This window comes from Mus pahari, chromosome 5 (genome assembly GCF_900095145.1).
Source record: "Mus pahari chromosome 5, PAHARI_EIJ_v1.1, whole genome shotgun sequence".
Classification (NCBI taxonomy): Eukaryota; Metazoa; Chordata; class Mammalia; order Rodentia; family Muridae; genus Mus; species Mus pahari.
The window spans coordinates 24,902,938-24,922,530 of record NC_034594.1 but is presented as its reverse complement, the minus strand read 5'-3'; the positions used below and the strand labels follow the sequence as shown (position 1 = coordinate 24,922,530).

Here is a 19,593-nt window from a genome sequence, read left to right as displayed (position 1 = left end):
AAAAAAAAAAAAAAAAAAAAAAAAAAAAAAAAAAAAAAAGAAGAAGAACCCATAAAAAATAAGTGGAAGGATGTCTGTGTACATGAGAAGGATTGTGTTTTAAATTTGAAAATTAAATTTTGTCTTGTACATGTGTTCTTCTTCTTTCAACTGTCACTGTATAGAAAGAGACTCTCTGAGCTGTGCCTTTATCCTTTCAGCCTCTGTCTGTCACAGGTTGCCTATGTTCTGCTTGCTTCATAGCCTCCACCTGCCTCTTCTCTTTCCTTCTTTCACAAATCCATAAGGTCCTATAGTCCAGTGAAATTCAGTTCAAAGAATGTCCCACATTTGACTCAATCGTTTTTGCTATGCAGAATTTCTGTTTGCTTTATGAAAAAGTACTTGTAATTATTATTAAATTTTAGCTCAAGGTCAATTAATTACTATTTTTTCTGAGTTCAGTGTTTAGCTCAGAATCTTCCCAGGGGCTTCTTCTTCATAGCAAATCATTAACTCCTGTGTCAAACTTATGAAGTAAGTTATACTGTCTCCTTTCTTTACTAAAAGGATTTGAAGCAGAGAAAGTTTGGATAAGTTCTCTAATGTCCTACAACCATGGCTTTCACTTTACTTATTTTAACATGTGCCAGAAAGATACATCATATTCATATTCATATCATTCTATTCAGGTTACACTTGAAGAAGAAAGTTTAGAGCTAGGTATCTCTGACTTAGCAAAATCAACACCCACAAGATCCCTTAGGCAGTCAGTAAGAAGGCCTAGCCAGAATGAACATGGGAATACCTGGCACAAGGCTGTGTTACTTACAGGTCAGTATGTTTTTAGTAACTCACTGTGGGTGTTCTGTAACACCACAAAGATGAAACACTTCCTTTCATATCTTCTTCCATTCTATAGATGTAAAGGGGTCAGAAACATGCAGTTGAGCCAGTGAATTTCTGCTTGCGAGCTTCTGCTTTCTTGATGTGCGTGATTCTTTCCATACTTTAACCAAGGTGGGGTTCTTTGAAAGATATTACAGCAGCAGGGGTGGAGGAGCAGCTGGGAATGCTGATACAGGATTGTAATTTCAGTTGCTCAGGGTGCTGAAGCAGGATATGTTCTCTGTGTTCAAGGACAACACATACCATATACGGAGTCCAGAGGCAGACTGAGTGACAAAATGAAACCTTTCCTCAATTTATTAATTAATCTCCTAACAAGTTAATCTAAATAAACATGTTATGGACTGATACAGGTCAAAATCTGGTTTTTGTAAGATTTTCATTTTAATACAAAAAAAAAAGTCCTTTCTCAAGATTTTTCTGTGTTAATGCTTTCCCTGTGAAGATTAACAAAACTAAAAACTAAAGGAGGATTTTCTTTAGTCTTTGGTGGAAATAACATGTTTGAAATACCAAACCTAAAAATCAGATTTTGTCTACAAGACCTAATTTTCTTTAATACAGGTGCAGATGTTAGGAAAAGAGAGTTACAGCCTGTTCCCATAACCCAGCCCAGCACACAGGAATGCTAATGCATGCAACAAGAAGATGGTATCCTGAGGTTCGGATTTTCAGCTTCTAATAAATAGGAACAAAATATTAGAGTAAAAGTCAAGCCACTGCTTGAACAAAATGAGCCTGAGACCAATCAGAGGCTTTGGCTGGCCAAAATGACCTCAGTTAATAGAATTTTCCCCTTTCCTCACAGTTCAGTCAGTTGTTTACTGATTAAAAGTCACAATAGTTCTTAACAAATAAAATAGCCAAGTAGTATGTGCTTTTCTGATACTTATTTTCTGTTTAGACAATATTTTCTGTTTAGATGGAATGCATTAGCTACTTTTCTTCTCCTAAACTGATGGAAGAACATAAAGGAAGAAAGGCTTATTTTTGGCTCATGGTTTCAAATGATTCAGTCCATCGGTGCAGGGAAGATATAGGAGAGGAGCTCAGACATGGCAGAGGAGTTTAGGGTCATTTACATGGTTTGGATTAGGAAGCCGAAAACATAGGCAGGAATCAGGAGTACCTGTAATCTTCAAAGGCCTAACCTGCTCACCTTCTTCCGAAAGCCACACCCTACCCCAAAAGTTTTAGTAGCCTTCCAAATAAGCTGGACAGCAAGTGCTCAAAACACAGCCTATGGGGGAAATTCATTTCAAGATATAACCTAAGACAGACATAGTAAAGATGTCAGAGGTTGTCTTCGGCATATTTGATGCCTGGGATTGTTTGAAGTAACAAAGGCAAAGGACCAACTGCCTAAAAATGACAGGAGAAAATTCATTAGTATGGAAACACTGGATGAATATTATTCCTATAGATCTCAAAAATTAATCCCAATTGAGAGTTGTCAATTTACATACAAATGTGAATGTTTACAATGATAATAATGATGTATGAGTTAGGAAGCATGATTGGGTCATTGGTATGGATCCTGAAATCTTCATGAATTCTCTAGGTTCCAGAGTTATGAACATGGATACATAAGGGAGAACAGAACAGGACTGGTGAATTGGACATCATGATTATAGCTGACCCATAGGCAGTGACTTCTGTCTTAGTTAAGGTTTTATTGCAATGAAGAGACAGCAAGACCATTGCAACTTTTATAAAGGAAAACATTTCACTGGAACTGGCTTACAGTTCAGAGGTTTAGTTCATTATCAACATGTCAGGAAGCATGGTAGAAGGAAGGGAGACATGTTGCTGGAGAGATAGCTGAGAGTTCTACATCCAGATGAGCAGAAAAGAGGAAGTGAACTGAGACAAGGTCCTTCAACAACAGTGCCACACCTCTTCCATCAAGGTCACACCTCCCATTTGTGCCACTCCCTAGGAGCCTATGGGAGCCATTTTCTTTCTAATCAACACTGGCTCTGAGCACCTAATGAACTGTTTCTTGTGCCTCTCAGAATTAATAAGCCTTTGTTCCTTTCCATTCATCCTTCAGTTCAGGAGAACAAAAGTAGCTGATGCATGTCTAAGCTGATTAGTAAATCTCTCTCCATTTCTTAGCCTATTTTGGTTTGGAAGTGTCTCTCAAATGTGTTAAAGGCTCAAGTGCGGTTACTGAGCTATTGAGAAGAGATTTGATTATGATATATCTAGTCCATTCACAGCTAAATGGGTTATTAAGGAATGGACCTAATAGGAAGAAGTAGGTCACTGAAGTCTTGTTCTCACAGGCTTTTCTTTTCTGCTCTCTCTCTTTCTCTGTATGTCTCTCTGTGTGTCTCTTTCTGTCTCTCTGTCTCGCTCTGTGTGTGTCTCTCTCTCTGTCTCTCTCTCTCTCCTACCTAGCTGCCATGCCATCAGATGCTTTCTTCTGTCACATCCACGTGCCATGATGTACTGGCCTTACCACAGGCCTAAAATTAATGCAGTTACTGAACCATGGGCTAAAAACTCTCAATTCATATCAACTGGTAGTTATTCATTTAAAAAAAAAAAATCACAAGAACCCTTTTAAACCAGAAAACAGGGTCAGCAGAGTACATGTCTATTCTGTATTCATAGATGAAGGCCCCAAAACATCCATTATGACTAAAGGAACAAATAATCCTGAGAATGTTGGCATGTTTTATTCTGGGCTCCTTGGATCAAGCTTCCCAGTGTGTGGGGAGATTTGTTGCTTGATTAGTTGCTCGGAGTGAAGGTCATAATCTCATGGATGAAACATCTTAAGCATATTTATTGCATTCTTATGCAAACCATTAAAATGAACACCTCATCACAGTGCTGCAGGAAATCCCAGCACATTAAATGTTTGCATCTGTAACCCCTCTGACGTCTTTCTCATTTTCCTTTGATATTTAGGTCACTAGCTATGTCTCACTCTGATCTACATGCTCCTAGTGTCCATGCTAATAAGTTAGCCCTGAAATTGTTTCCATTACCACATCTGTTTACAACAGGTTTTCAACATCTGTATCACTGCCAGCCATAGTCTCACCCACTATTTTTCCTATTCTGTACCACCCACGCCTCCTTTCTTCTGTTACTCACACCCCTTTTTTTCCCAACAAGTCTGCACACTGGGACTCCTATCTCTTATTTGAGCCTGTTAGGTTATTTATAATTTCCTGCTTGAACTATTTGAGTAACTATTTCAGCTTGGAAAGACATTGATATAATAAAATACATCTTACTCGGATGCTTGCCAAGTCTCAGCTTTGGGTGAGTCCTACTACTATTTTAGAATAAGAGAACCAAAAGTCATGTTTTCTTACTTTCAGAAAGCATGTTATAAAAACAATATACCTAGTTCTAAGTAAGTAATCAAAAAAAAAAAAAAAAAGCTAAGCCAAGAGAGGTGGGTCAGCAGCTACAAAGTACATGCTGAATTTCCAAAGGCCCTGAGTTCTGTTCTCAGAAATCACATAATTGAGTGCTCATAACTGCTACACACTATCTGATGGAAACTTCTGGCCATCAGCACAAGTAGCATATACACAAAAACAAGAACCAAAACTCCTAAGTCAAGAAAAAAGTTAAATTACTAATGGTTGTAGTTAGAAGAATGAAAAACTACTATTTAAAAAAAAAAGATTATTCATAGCACATAAAATGGGCCAGTGAGATGGGACACGGAGCTGTGGGAAAACTCGCTGTGCAAACCTGATAAACTGAGTTCAGTACCCAGATTGCCCACAAAGGTGGAGGGGGAGAAGCAACTTGGCGAGTTTGTACTCTGATCTATATGATCTACATGGAGGATCTTGTGTGTGCCCCCGCAAACATATACATATGAATTAATGTGAGAGGCATGTGGGGCAGCTGGAAATGAAGACAACATGAATTCCATTTGCCTCCACTTAAGGACCAACCTGCTTTCAAAGCAGATTGAGAGGCACCAGCTTCAGGAATAGACTGTAAGATCCAGAACAAGATCATAAACCCCCCCCCCCCAAAGAACAGCCTGGGTATAACCACCAAAATGGGGAAATATCTTATCTCACAATGGGCCATCTGCTCTGGGCAGCCCCTATTTCATCCTATGGTTAAAGCTTTATTCATGACAAAGGAATGGAGACCACTGACTTTCTGTGACCACATCCACCCACTAATAAAATTTTATATTATCTAATGCTTCTAGAGAGTTACACCAGTTCCCTATTAAAAGGCCTGCATGCTTTTGTCTGGGGTCACCATTTCAAAAATGGTTGACCATAACCTGCTGGTCATTTCTGCCAAAAAAAAAAAAAAAAAAAAAACTCTCTTAGTTTTGTTTCCTTCAGTGATTTTCAGACCCTTACAGAAGAAAAAGTAATAACATAACCACAAACACATATATTAAATTTTTAAAAGTAAATTTTAAAATTTTAAGATTTCCTGTAAAAAAACTAATTTTATTTTTAAAACACAGAAAGCAGGGTCACAACAGGTACAATGAATTTCTTTTGCAGTGTGGAGGAAGAAACACTGGGCTCAAACTCCAAAGAAGAAAGCTAGGAATTAGCAGGAAGGGGAACAATGGAAGACAAATACCATGGAAGCATCACAGTTACCAGTTATGGAAACTGTGGCTGAGCTCGTCTCACAGGAGTCTTGCTCAATGCAGAGTAATCAGACATCATCTTGGAGATGTGGCAGTAAGAAATCCACTTATACAATCCAATGTGATCAAACACTGAGACTACTAAGCTGAACCAGCAAGATTCTTGCTGAATTTGAACAATATAACAAAGAATCCCAGAGGCGAAGGCTCAGAAGGACCTGACACGAGTCCAGTAAAGGGACTCTGTGTCATTTCCTTTCACACAAAACTTTAATATACACCTCTGTGAATGGATCTGCAATTCACAATTTCTTTTAATTTCATTCCTATAGGATAAATACTTGTGCTACATAAATACTTATAAGTTAACACTAACATCAGACAATTTTAAATTCCTCAAACCAGAAGGTAAGAGTGGTTTAATTTTTATGTATATTCAATACTATCAAAGACAATAAATGATGGTATAATTTTGGGAATGGAATAGATTATGAATTTATATTTCAAATTAATTTATTCTTTATTGAATTACTCTGAGCCTACCAAGATTATTCCTCACTTTGCTTACTCCTCCTTAACTTTGTCATTTCAGCTGACATTTGGTTAATCAAATGACTGATATGTTTGCTACATTAAGGCTATAGTGATATTGGCTATGTTTTTACAGATGAAGTAGACTCTCTGTAAAGTGTCTACAGAATACACGTATAATAAGCACGTAGAAACCATTTTCTTTGCAAAGCACCGACTCCTCATTTCAGGGCAAAAGGTAACTAGAAAAGGATAAGTCTGGCATATCTGCTTTCACGTGGTAGGGGTCTCTGTTAGCTCTCGTCACCTGCCTACTTCTACACCAGGCATGTAAAGAAATCAAGGAGTGTCTTATCTGGAGATCTAAACCATCTCATCCCCTTCAAGGCTGAAGGCACAGAGGCAGACAAAGCCCTAACCCTGCAATCATCACGGATTCCAGGAAAAGCAAAACCTCACCCAGCAGACCAGCACCCAGCTGAGTGCAATTATACATCAAAATGAGGGTACACCCTAACGTAGCAGTAAGCATCCAAAGGAACCAGATGGATCCTGTCCATAGGACTGCAATAAGGACCTGTTTGGAACACCTTGTAGAACCTCCTTGCAGAATTGAGACAGTAATCAAGACCACACCTTGGCCACAAATGCTTACTCATACCTCTTACCCTCTTCCTCTACTTAAACTTAAAACTTAGGTCAGTACCCTTAAGATGAACTTAGGGTTACTGAACTTCTTTATCTGTTTCTCTCAGTATGGCCACATCGATTAGATCTCACCTCTCTCTGCTCACCAATTCTTGTTTCTTCAGTTGTCATATTGGAGCAGATGCCTGTTGGAGCAGCTATGGCTTCTTCCTAAAACTCTTATGAGATAAGTATCTAATTTAACAATTAAATCATTATTTCTAGCATGGTTCTTTCCACTTACTAACTATTAAGTTTTCAGTTGTAAGTAATTAGAAATTATATCAAGCAAAATAAATTGACAATACACACATTTAATAGGAAAAATGATAACACCCATTTCTTGATGTATGTGTTGTCTAAGGGGAACCAGGATATAAGAAATGTAAGTAAAATACAGTTTCTCAAAATCAGATGATTCAAGCTTAAATAACATTAGTTGCTACATGAAAAAACATAGACTTGAACAGGGTAGGAGGCTCATACTGACAAGTCCTGGGAGGACAGAAGGAGGGACACACAGAAACAAAAGTGATCTTACAAGATCCACAAAGTATGTTAGGTAATGTCTCAGCCTTGCCCTCAGACAATCAGACAATGCCTGAACAGGTGGAACATCCTGAACACAGTCTCCTTTTCCCCAGTGACTAATCTTTCCAAGTTAGTGAGAGTTCATAACTGCCTTCCCTCTAGGAAGACAGCTCCAGGTGAAGCCACTCCCTCAATTTCAGAAGAGAAAGAGGATAGGCACCGGAGGTCAGCAAAGCAGGCTTCCCGTATTTTTGTGTTCCTCTATTTCAATCACACCAGATTTCAGAGCCTGGAATACTGTTTTCTGAGTCCCAACAAGCCCATCCTTTGGACTTAAAGGTAGGACAGATCTACAAACTGAGGACTATGTGAAGTTGTACTTTTTTTTCAGAATGAATATCATTAAATACTGTCTTCTTTCATACATTTGAAAAGTAAAATAACACATTCAGTTCATCAAACATAAATAATATTTTAAAAATTAAAGTAGATGTAGTCCCAAGTCAAGCCCTAAGAAGAAAAGGACCACAAACAGGGCAACGGATTACATCATATGTTCTAATTATAGGAACATTTTGTAATACAGTAATATGTTGTACTACATGCTATCTTCAATTTTAATTCCAAAAATTATTAGCACATACTTAAATTTTTCATCAGTAACAAATAATGTACATAATTTAAACAAATATGTACTTTTAAATAAATTAAAAAACATGTCCACATATAGAAAAATAATTTTTGTAACTCATATTTTTAAAATGTTTAGTATTGGTATCAGTGTTTAGGATCATAAAGACAATTTAAGAAATAGTTAACATTCTATACTTTAAACAGGAGAAGTGAAAGATCTCCATAATAATAAAGTGCTAGCCAGACCATAATTTTTCCAAACACAATTCATGCTCTGATGATCAATACTTATTTACATATTCCCAACTTAAACATAAGCGTTTAATAAAATGGACAGCCTTCTCCAACTATATGTTGTTTGCATCTAGAGAAATGGAAAGGAAAATGATAGATATAATAATAATTTTTAAAAACTGATACAGTTACAGTCCTTAAGTCTTCCTCATGATTAATGATCACCATAATAAACACAGAGATGGAGAGAAACCTTTCTGTGGGCTGCTAGATCATTCTCAAGGCTTCAGGCTTCTAAGCCTTCCCCAGGTTCATCGGAAACAGGGAGACTTTGTGTAAGAAACATGTCCACGCAATCTTTTCATGAACTGCTTTCTCTTGTCCCTACTCCTTCAGCATCCTCTCCATTGTTCTCAGAGAAAGTACCAAGTCCTATAGCAAGGTCTATCTCTGTCTCTCACTGTTATGCACACAACTACAAAAAGAATATGTGGTTTTTCAATAAATTCAATCAAATCAGAACCCATGCCTCCGTAGATTCATAGTTTAAACATATTTTCCAAAATGAGAAAGGGTGAATGTTAGAAAGTTGCAATGTTATTGAAAATCATTGAGTCAAACACAAACATTCACACTTTATTGTATCTCATCTGAAACAGTTCTTTAGAGCTTTTTTCACTACTGGGGGCATTTTTTTCAAACTGACGATACAATTTTTTATTGGATATTTTCTTTATTTACATTTCAAATGTTATCCCATTTCTTGGTTTCCCTCCCACCCGGAAACACCCTATCACATCCTCCCTCCCCCTGCTTCTATGAGGGTGCTCCTCCACCCAGCAATTCACTCCCACCTCCCTGCCCTCGATACCCCAATACTGGGACATCTATTGAGCCTTCATAGGACCAAGGACCTCTCCTTCCATTGTTGCATGACAAGGCCATCCTCTGCTACATATGCAGCTAGAGCCAGGTGTGCTTCTTTGTTGATGGCTCAGTCTCTGGGAATTCTGGGTGATCCGGTTAAGACTGCTTAATATAAGTAATTAAGCTTATGGTAAACCCGGGTTATAAATGCAAGACCAGTTCTTCCTTTTAAATGATAAAAGATGATATTAACAATAAGAGATTCCTTACTTGTTTACTATTAAAAATTTAAAATTTTTATTTACAGTCCCACTCATTCATTAAAAGAGAAACTGCAACTCATACAAATTTAAAACAATAGCTACTCTTACAATATAGTAATTCTACTTAATAAATTTGAAGTATCAATTTCCATCAGAGGGAGTGACTGTATGATTGCAAATAAAAGATGTTTACTCAAATTTGACTTTTCAATATTTCATTAAATTGTACTTTGAGAAAGTGCTCTGCATAAAACTTCTTACTAATTACACTGAATTACTGGAGATAGCACAGTAATAAATAAATTACTTTGAAAGTAATTCTGTTATACAATTGTTTTTTCATAATAAGCCAGACTTTCTCTGTAATTATGTGAGCTACCAGTAATAATCAGCACTCATATTGAAAGACATATTTATAATTACTAGAGTAGACATCTTCAAAGGTGATAAGGACATTCAGCCAGCAATATAAACTCTGTTGGCTACAGCTCCTCAGAGCAAAAATGAACTAAATTGTAAGCCTTAGATTTCATTTGACCCCTTAAGCTCTTATTGATACTTGCAAGTCCATTTTAACTCATCTAGCTTTATGTCTCAGGGAATGGACACATTTATTGTTAAATTTTCACTTTAAACTACACTACCTTTTTCATTATCTAAATAGCTTTGAAATAAATCCAGAAGCTAAAAGTATACTTATCCTTCTGAATGTGAACTAATTACCCCAAATTTGCATATTGACTACACAAGACATGTGCTCCATTTGCTTTGTTTAAATAGTCTAAAATGCGATATGAAGTAAGCTAGTACCTTCTCAAATACAAACCAAATGAAAGGGGAAAGCTTGCCATCATTTAGTGAAATATTGGCTACACACTTGAAAATACGCAGTAAAGAATAAAATTATTTTGTCCGTTTAATTTTTTGAGATAAGGTCATATAGCCAAGGACAGACTTCAACCCATTATCTGCCTGCCTGTGCCTCACAAACGCTAAGAACACAGGCTTACTTAACCACACTACACTATGGTTTTTTCCTTCTTTCCTTCTTTTTGTTTGTCTCCTGCCTCTCTTTATGTTTTCGTTCTTTCTTTTTGTATTGGATATTTTCTTTATTTACATTTCAAATGTTTTCCCCGTTCCAGGTCTCCCCTTCATCCCATCCCCTGTCCCCCTGCCTCCATGAGGGTGCTTCCCCCACCCACCCACCCACTCCCGTCTTTCCTCCCTGGCATTCCCCTACACTGGGACATCCAACACCCTCAAGCCCAAGGACCTCTCCTCCCACTGAAGTCCAACAAAGCCACCCTCTGCCACATATGTGGCCAGTGCCATGGGTCCCTCGATGTGTACTCTTTGGTTGGTGGTCCAGTCCCTGGGAGCTCCAGGGGGTCTGGCCTGTTGCTCCTTCCATGGGGCTGCAAACTCTCTCAGCTCCTTCAGTCCTTCTTCAACTACTCCACTGGGAGCCCCCTCACTCAGTCCAATGGTTGGCTGCAAGCATCCGCCTCTGTATTTGTCAGGCTCTGGCAGAGCCTCTCAGGAGTCAGTCATATCAGACTTCCATCAGCAAGCACTTCCAGGCATCCACAATAGTATCCCGGTTTGGTGGCTGTATAAGGATGGATCTCCAGGTGGAGCAGTCTCTGGATGGCCTTTCCTTCAGTCTCTGCTCCACACTTTGTCTCCATATTTCCTCCTGTGAGTATTTTGTTCACCCTTCTAAGAAGCACTGAAGCATCCACATTTTGGTCTTCCTTCTTCTTAGACTTCATACGGTCTGTGAATTGAATCTTGGGTATTCCGAACTTTTGGGCTAATATTCACTTATCAGTGAGTACATACCATGTGTGTTCTTTTGTGACTGAGTTACCTCACTCAGGATATTTTCAAGTTCCATCAAATATGAAAATTCTTAACAGTTCAGGTAGCGGACTAGTTAAGTTCTTAAATGAGTTTTTGTTTCTGCAAAGAAGCTAAACTGTTCAAAGTTGCTGATATTTTCCTTTCTCTTTCCATGTTATTGTTTAATGTTTTGTTATGTTTTGTTCTATTGAAACAGGTTTTACTAGATAGCTTACACTGGCCTCAAAAGTACTGTACCTCTCTCTACAATACGCCACAGCTCATGTCAATCTTAATTTTGTTTGTTAAATCTAATAAAACTTTGTTACTATGTCTAAAATTTTTGGGTAATCGCAGACAAAGTTTCAGGAAACTTATCAGCTTTAACATCTTTCAATATATACATATATATATATGTATATATTTACTAAAATATAAAATATAGTATGTTGAGATTTTGTCTTTTACTGTCTATTATAATGTTAAGTGTGGGCTCCCAAAAACTGGAATCTGAATATAGCCCCAAGATCCTGCCCCCAAGTTAGTTTTGATTGATGAATAAAGAAGCCGACACCCAGTTGCTGGGGAGAAGAGACATAGGTGGGTTTAGGTTTCCTGGGCTAGAGAGAGAGACAGAGACAGAGACAGAGACAGAGACAGACAGAGACAGACAGACAGACAGACAGACAGAGAAGCTGCCATAGGATAGAATGTGAAGGAGAGAAGAAAGGAAAGCCACCATGGGTTAGGCGAACAATAACAATGTGACCCTAAGAGCAGCCCAGATGAAACATAGTAATAACTTGGGTTAAGATTCTAACAGCATAAAGGGTAGGGAGTTGCCCAGGTATTGTACTGCCTAAGGTGTATTTTAAACTGCAAGACTGTGTGTGTCTTTCATCCCAGAACATAAATGGTCTAAAGAGGGTGAAAACCCGACTTTTAATATTCATTACTACAATGGTATATTGCATTTATACATAATTATTATTTCATAGTTCCTTATAAATTTATCAGTGGTACCTGCCCTCTAAAAAAGAAGGTGCCTTCTTACAATTGGCAGTTTCATTTCTAACTTGAAGAGCTTAGAAGAGATTTCCAGATCACCATCTGAGAAAATTAGAAAATAATAATCCATAAAGTGAACTCTACTTGCCTAACAGTCTTCTCTCTCTCTCTCTCTCTCTCTCTCTCTCTCTCTCTCTCTCTCTCTCTCTCTCTCCTCTCTTCTCTCTTCTCTCTCTCTCTATGTCACACGCACAAATATACTTCTAAATTAAGTATTAAAACCAGATTCCATAACATTAATTCAGAAACTATAAAGAAGGGTCAGTAGTTAGGAACATTTCCTGCTCTGGTCGAGAATCTGAGTTCAGTCCCCTGGTCATAACTACCTGAAACTCCAGTTTCAGGCCATCTGACACCCTCTTGTCTCTAAGGGCAACTGCATACAAGTTGTACACATAGAGTCATATAGGCACATATAAATACACAGGAATTAAATAAATAAATATTGTTAGAAATTCCAATTAGTGCTGGGTGTGGTGTAGGCCTTTCATCCTAGCACTCAGACGGCAGAGACAGGAAGATCTCTGTAAGTTTAAGGCCAGCTTTTGGTCCACATAGAGTTCCCGTCCAACTATGGCTTCATAGTAAGCCTTTGTCTCAATATGAATATGTGTATGTATGTATGTGCATACATACATACATACGCTCATGCATGCATATATGCATGCAATAGGTGTGGGTGTATAGTCCAGCTATAAAGTACTTACTGAGGATTCACAAGACTTAGAGGTTCGATTCTCAGTTGAAAAAACAAAATTAACTAAAGTTTCTTTACTCCTACAGAAAGACATACCGAGCACAAATACAGAAACATTCAAGAACGTTCATATCTCATAATTAGAAACGCACACACAGGAGGCAGTGTAGGCACCTAAGAAATGGAAGCTTATGCGGTCTAGCTTAGACCTCTTTTGTCAGAAGGCATGAGATGGTACATACGCAGGTATGCTTATGCAATGTTAGCACCCAACAAAAAGGTAAAAGAAAGACTACTATTGTTATACTCATGTGTTTTCTTAGGTGAACACTAGAAAATAAATATAAGGTTGCTTAAGCTCTTAAACTTTTTTTAATTTTTTTTTTTTATCTTTGCAACATAGTACAGAACACTGGAGATCCAGTTGCGACCTGAGTTCATCACTTATTCATATTACGTGAGATGAAGCACTCTTCCTAAATTATTCTAAGCATAGAACATTGGACCTTTTAAAACAATTTCAAAATTACCACAAATATACCACTTCAATGAAAACAGAAAACCAGCATTTATTCTCCTACACAATACGTGAGCCAATTAACTGTGTTATTTAAAAATCAAAAACCATGCATGGTTAGCGTCACAAGAGTGGATAAAACCATTTCCTAAGCACAAAACAAACACAAAATTAGCAAATAGCACTGTGAAAGCAGAGAGACTTACTTAGAAAGAATAATGCTCGGTTATTCTCTTTGAAAATAAAGGTATGATTCAATTTAAGATCTCTGTTGTTTGGAAGCAGAGAAATTGATACAGTAAGAGTTTATGCCATTTTTCTTCTTCCAATTTGAATACATTTAGTATCCCATGGGAACAAACATACACTTCCTGATCTATAAATGCATTAATGCAAACACTTTTAGATTCACCAGCCTTTCATATATTTAGGGACCAGGGCTCACAGAATCCATGCAATTCGTTTCTGTAACTATCGTGAATTCATAATTATGTTCAAAGTAATAACTTTTTCTATCCTTTAGAGGTTTTAGAAGACAACACACAATATTGCAACTAGAATCACAAACAAATAAGTCTGCTAAGAAAATTTACATTAAAAAGACATCATTTCCATTCTACAGAGGGGAAAAAGATTTTAAAAGAAAAAAATCAGACATTTTCTATTAACACTAACTTAATATATCCTTAAATATTCACTTGGTAGTTAAACCAAAAGTATGGATATTCTCACTACTAGATCAACAATTTAGACTAGTTTAGTCTATATATACTTGCTTTTGATACATCCATTATTTGTGATAATGTGAAATCTAATAACAAAGACTATTACTAAACATTCTACAGAGCTTCTGTCTTTAAAACATTTATCATGTTTATTCTGTTTTCTTTTTCAAATTGTCCTATTCTCATGAATAATACAAGGAACCTAAAAACAGGTAATATGTTTCACTGTTGACATAGTACCTAAAAACAGGTAATATGTTTCACTGTTGACATAGTATCTATTAGCTAAACTAAAAATTAAATATTTCACAAGTATCACCTATCACCAACTAACAAGTTCACAAGTTATAGATATTCATACAGACAACAAATGAATTAACACATACAGATAAGCAAAGCTGAGTTCAGTGCTAAAATCTTGACAGAGAAACAAGGCTCATATCCAGCATATAACAAATACTAAATGAGTTTACCCATCAGTGGCTCCAAAATCTAGCATAGAATCCACATGGAAATTGTTGTGGTTATCACCAGTTAGTTTCTACACTACAAATGTATTTTAGTCTCTCAAATGTTGCTTCTAAGAAAGGAGGGCTAGCAAGGAATCTCATGCCTGGAATTCCTGAACTTAAAAGATGGAATGAGGCTGGTAGATTGCCTCTTGTTCCAGTGTATACCAGCCTTGGTTACATGAACAGTGAGATACCAGGTATTCTGGAATACAGAATGAGGTACTACCTCAAAAGCACCAAAAATGAATGTGCAAATTGATAAACAACTAAATAAACACAATTTTGCAAACATGCTTGTTAACATTTCACAAAGAAAAATATAAGCTAGGCCTTAAAATTAACTGGTTTTGAGTATAAAGATAAACAAATACCAATGAATTATTCTCTTCTGCTTAACAAAATAACTCAGTCTTTATCATAACAAAATCTCACTCAACATGCTCAGCAATGAAAATCTGAAAACCAAGCTGGCCCAAGACATTGCATACTTCTAGTCCCGAGATATTGCACACTCCTAGGCTTGAGACATTGCACACTCCTAGGCTTGAGACATTGCACACTCCTACACTTGGGGCACTTTGCACTCCTAGGCCTGAAACATTGCACATTCCTACACTTGGGACACTGCACACTCCTAGGCCTGGCTCCTAACTTTCAGCTCTCACACTTGGCCCTTTGATAAGAGAAACTCTCATGCCTCATCCAAGAAGGTTTTGTTTTTTCAACAGATTAAGTTGTTCAAAGTGCTGAGACTAAACGGCATGAGGTATTCAGTCCCAAATACATCTACAGCATAATTCATATACCTACAACTCAGGGAAGATTCTGTTAGAAGAGGAAGGACAAGGACAGCTACTGCCAGACAGAGAACTCAGACACGGTAGAAAAACCTCACTCATGAAAAGTCAACAACATAGTCATCTAACAAGATCAACATAATGACAATACTAGCTGATATGCCAACGTGAAAGTGTATCTTTCACAAGGTCCCATCCCTCCAGGAAGAGCTACAGTCAATCAGTGGCTTTGAGAGATGAAAGAACAGTTTCCTCGAGGGACTGGATCCCTGACACAGGTTACTTTATCCCAAGAGGTCATCCTAAACATACCAGTAACATTAAGTGAAGGTAATAAGGTTTTTCTCTGTGTGTGTGTGTGTGTGTATGTGTGTGTGTGTAATAAATACATAAATAAATACATAAATACATAAATATATATAAATAAATATATAAATAAATAAATATATATATGAAGAGATTAATTTTAGAGGTTGTGGGAAAAGGACAGGAGATGTTAAATCAGAAAGGGAGGAATAGAAATAATATCAATGCAGTAGTACTTTGGTATGAAATCTCAAAAACATTAAAAATGTAAAAAAACATTTATGATTAAACTATAGCTATGAATAAAAGGTAAAAAATAAGTTTACAGAAATATTACTGTGTATGTATAACAGATAAAAACAACTCAATTTTATTCTCATATACTCAGTGAGAAAAGTCATGACCTTTAAAAAAGCTTTTCATATCACTTGATCCCTTTAGTAACCTTGGAAATGTGTAGAGGAAAGTTTATTTTGCACGTGGAAAAACTAAAGTCACAGAAAAGAAAGACACTTTGCACAGGGTGATTCATAAAGTCAATCTCAGAAAGAAGAGTGACATTTACAACCTCAAACTCCAAAATTCAGAAGGAATACAAACCACATTTGCTTTTTACCATTTACCTCCCATGCCTCCCTCATCCATCTCACTAAGGAACAAAATGAGGGACAGATTAAATAGAAGCAAAGATAATAAAGAAACGGGTCTGAATTTCAGATAAGGCTCAGAGTGTCTGGCTTGCCTGGAATTGAGAAAGAAGCAGTAAGTTTGCACCCTGATTTATCCTTCTTCAGGTAAAAGAGGAAGATTTGTTTATTATGGGGTTACTTCTGTAATACAAGAAAGAAATACTAGACGAATTTTCCCCTTTAATTCTATGATCCCAAATCCAAGCTATCTGAAATTAATTGAATTAATCAATTTAGGTGGAAAACCATCTGCTCAGTGCTGGTCTTTCATTCTTACTGGCCATGAAAACAAAGAAGAAAGGTTAAGGCCTGAAGGATTGAGGTTGCAGCTAACAAAGTGCATCTGGAGGAGACCTAGTAACAGTGTAAGCACATGCATCTGAAGGAGACCTAGTAACAGTGTAAGCACATGCAAAGTGTTGCTATTTCAGAGCAAGGATGTAAAGGATCACACTTCCCTTTGGGCCTTCCTAACTCTCCTTGATATTCAACTGCATTCTATGCTTAGTCAATTGTTTTTGTTTTTATTTTTTTTCCCAAAAGACTCTTAGTCATTTAAAGTTTTCATTTCAAAAGAAACCCCCTATTTAAGCCCCAGTACCACCACCAAGCCATTCAAATTATGCCCTGAAACTTCCCTGAGTCTCTTTCAGGCTTGTCTACTGAGTTCAGTCTAGTTTGGCTGCCTGCCAGATTCTCCCATTCTTTTCTTGTCAGACTTAAAAACTTGGAAAATGCTCCTGGACAGCTCAAGGAGAGTTTAATTATGCAGTGGAGCAGTACCTTGGTCTCACCGTTGTTTCTAGAAAAGCTTGCAGACACGAGTGTCTGAACTCTCCCAATCGGTGGGTTTTCTAGCAATTTCTAGCTATTTGATTATGAGGAAGAAGGAAGGAAAGGCTGGCAGAGCAAGCAGGCGACTTGCAAATCTGAAAAAAAGAAATTATAATCCAATTCCTTTCAGGATTTCCCACCTCTCATCGTTTACTCTGTTTTCTAATTCGTACTCTTTTACGACCTGTTCAGCCATATGGACTACATAGAATCATAGGTATCTGCAAGTCCTAGAATTCATAGAATTGACAGAGTCTAGAAAGTTTTCACTCTTAAATGTTGGTGCAGCATTTTTAAAAGCTATTAAATCTTCCTAATCGATATTATGTTGTCAAACTAACAGACTGAAATAACGCAGGTAAATATCTATTTACAAAGACAAGCTCCATCAAGAAAAACTAAGACGCGGGTGTGTGTGGGGGTGGGGGGTGGGGGGTGTTCCTTGACTGCCAGCCCACACTTGAGAGTTTCCCTAATAGCAGCTGTATCTTCCTCACTCTACCTTGGCACGCTATTTCTAGCTGCAGCGTCCAGCTTCCTGTTCAAGTCCCATTCTACATTGTAAACACATTCCAAGAAAACTAGACTGCCCAGAGTTCCCTCCTGCAAACAGGGAAATCAGCCCAGCAGCCCCAGGATAGAGAGCCAGTTGGGCCACCACCGGGAGGTGGACCAGAGCAAGCAAGCTTGGCAAGCTGAGTCCCACTAACGTAACGCCGGCAGAAGCGGGGATCTGACCCGCCTAGCCAAAGGGCAGCCGCATGGGACACCGCCCGAGAGTGGGGGCCCTACCCCCGTAGGGCTTTAAAGTATCTGCGGCCCAGTCACAAGCTCCTTTCCGCCTCCCCGCCCGCTGCCCACATTTTTACAGCGACCCAAACAAAGCGAGACCAAGCTGGAGGAAGTTGGCTCTCGGGTCGCCTCGTTGACCCAGCGATACCTCCTCTTGCTGGGCAGCCTCTGTTCCACGCACCCGCAGCGGGATGGTCCAGCGTCTCCCACCGCTCGCTCCCGACGCCTGCTAGCCCCCACCTCTCCCAGAAGTTCCTCCTTGGGTCGAGGGGAGGATGCGGCGGGAAGGCACTGGACTGGCGTCCCTGGATGGCCCCATCTTCCTCCCTCACTGCCCCCGCCTGCAGCAACAGGTCCCAGCCTCTTTCAGTGCCCGCAGACTCCCTGTGCCCTCGGGGTCGGAATCTGCGCAATCTATAGGCGGCCTCAGCCCGGCGCCCTCCTCACCCTCCCGCTAACCACGCTTTCCTCTCCCTGTCTGTTCCTGGTTCCGCGCCACCTGGCCATAGCTGGCCGGACCAGGGACGCTCCCGCTTCCTACCCTGGCTTGTAGAGGGATGCGGTCGCTGGGCTGGGGCAGACACAGGAGCTCCGGGAACCGTGGCCCACGGTCGCGTGTTCGTATCCCACAGGGAAACTTTGTGCAGGTTCAAAAGGCACTGGGCTCCGGACCCTAGGGCTCTGGTCCTTTCCCTTCTTCTCCTAATCCGCTGAAGCCCAAACTGGTGCTGGCGACGGCAGGGGCTGGGTCGGGACTCCCGGTTGCTGGGGCTAGGATCGCGGGGCTCCCCCTCTCGGCCAGAAGAAAACTCTGGCTCTGGGTGCGCACCAGGGACGCTGGTGGGGTTTTCTGCAGTAATGCAGAACTGTCCTGCTTTTAAAGGCAGACCTAGAGAGGTTAGGGAGTGCAGAGAGAAAGAAACCGGTTTCCAGAAGAAGCTGTCCATTCTTATTTCGTACGGAGAGAAAACACCAGCCCCGCCCCACTTCCACAGCTCCAGGTTTCCTTTTAAATCTCCTCCCAGATTATTTGGTAAGAATTTAAAACACCTCTAAGGTTTAACAAAAGAGAAAGTGACACAGAAAGGGCATAAATATAAGTGAGGAGGACTCTCCACAGCCTCATGAAACGCAGCTGCGGGGACTAGACTTTTTCTTTTTCTTTTCTTTTTTTCTTCTCTTTTTCTATCTTTCTTATTTTCTTCTTATTTTCTTTCTTTCTTTCTTTCTTTCTTTCTTTCTTTCTTTCTTTCTTTCTTTCTTTCTTTCGTCCTCTTTTAAACTCGGTCTGAATCTTTGCACATTATCCCTCCCCCTGTGGGACCGTGAACGGTAGCATGATCCTTGGTTGAGCTAAGGCTAAAAGCCTGGGAGACCATGAAGGGACGGTAGTTTTGCCTGTTCCTGGGCACCAGGCCTCTGTCACTAGCTGTAGCCCCACCTCCAACCTCCATAGATTTGTGGTCATCAGTCACATAAGGGCAACGCCCCCAAGCCCCTCCACAGGTAAAGGATATGACCTGTGGTCACACAGGCTCAAGACTGATCTCTATTTTAATGAGGTACACTCCCTGTAA

The 19,593-nt window shown here is 39.0% G+C and overlaps 1 protein-coding gene across 1 annotated transcript in view; it reads right to left on the bottom strand.

Moving 5' to 3' along the window:
• Gulp1 (GULP PTB domain containing engulfment adaptor 1) overlaps positions 1-18,791 on the bottom strand; it is a 223,998-nt gene extending 205,207 nt beyond the window's left edge. Inside the window, exon 1 of the mRNA XM_021198764.2 lies at positions 18,558-18,791. The gene's annotated coding sequence lies outside the window, so the exon portion shown is untranslated. The remainder of the gene's footprint in view (positions 1-18,557) is intronic.
• Positions 18,792-19,593: the final 802 nt, after the last annotated feature.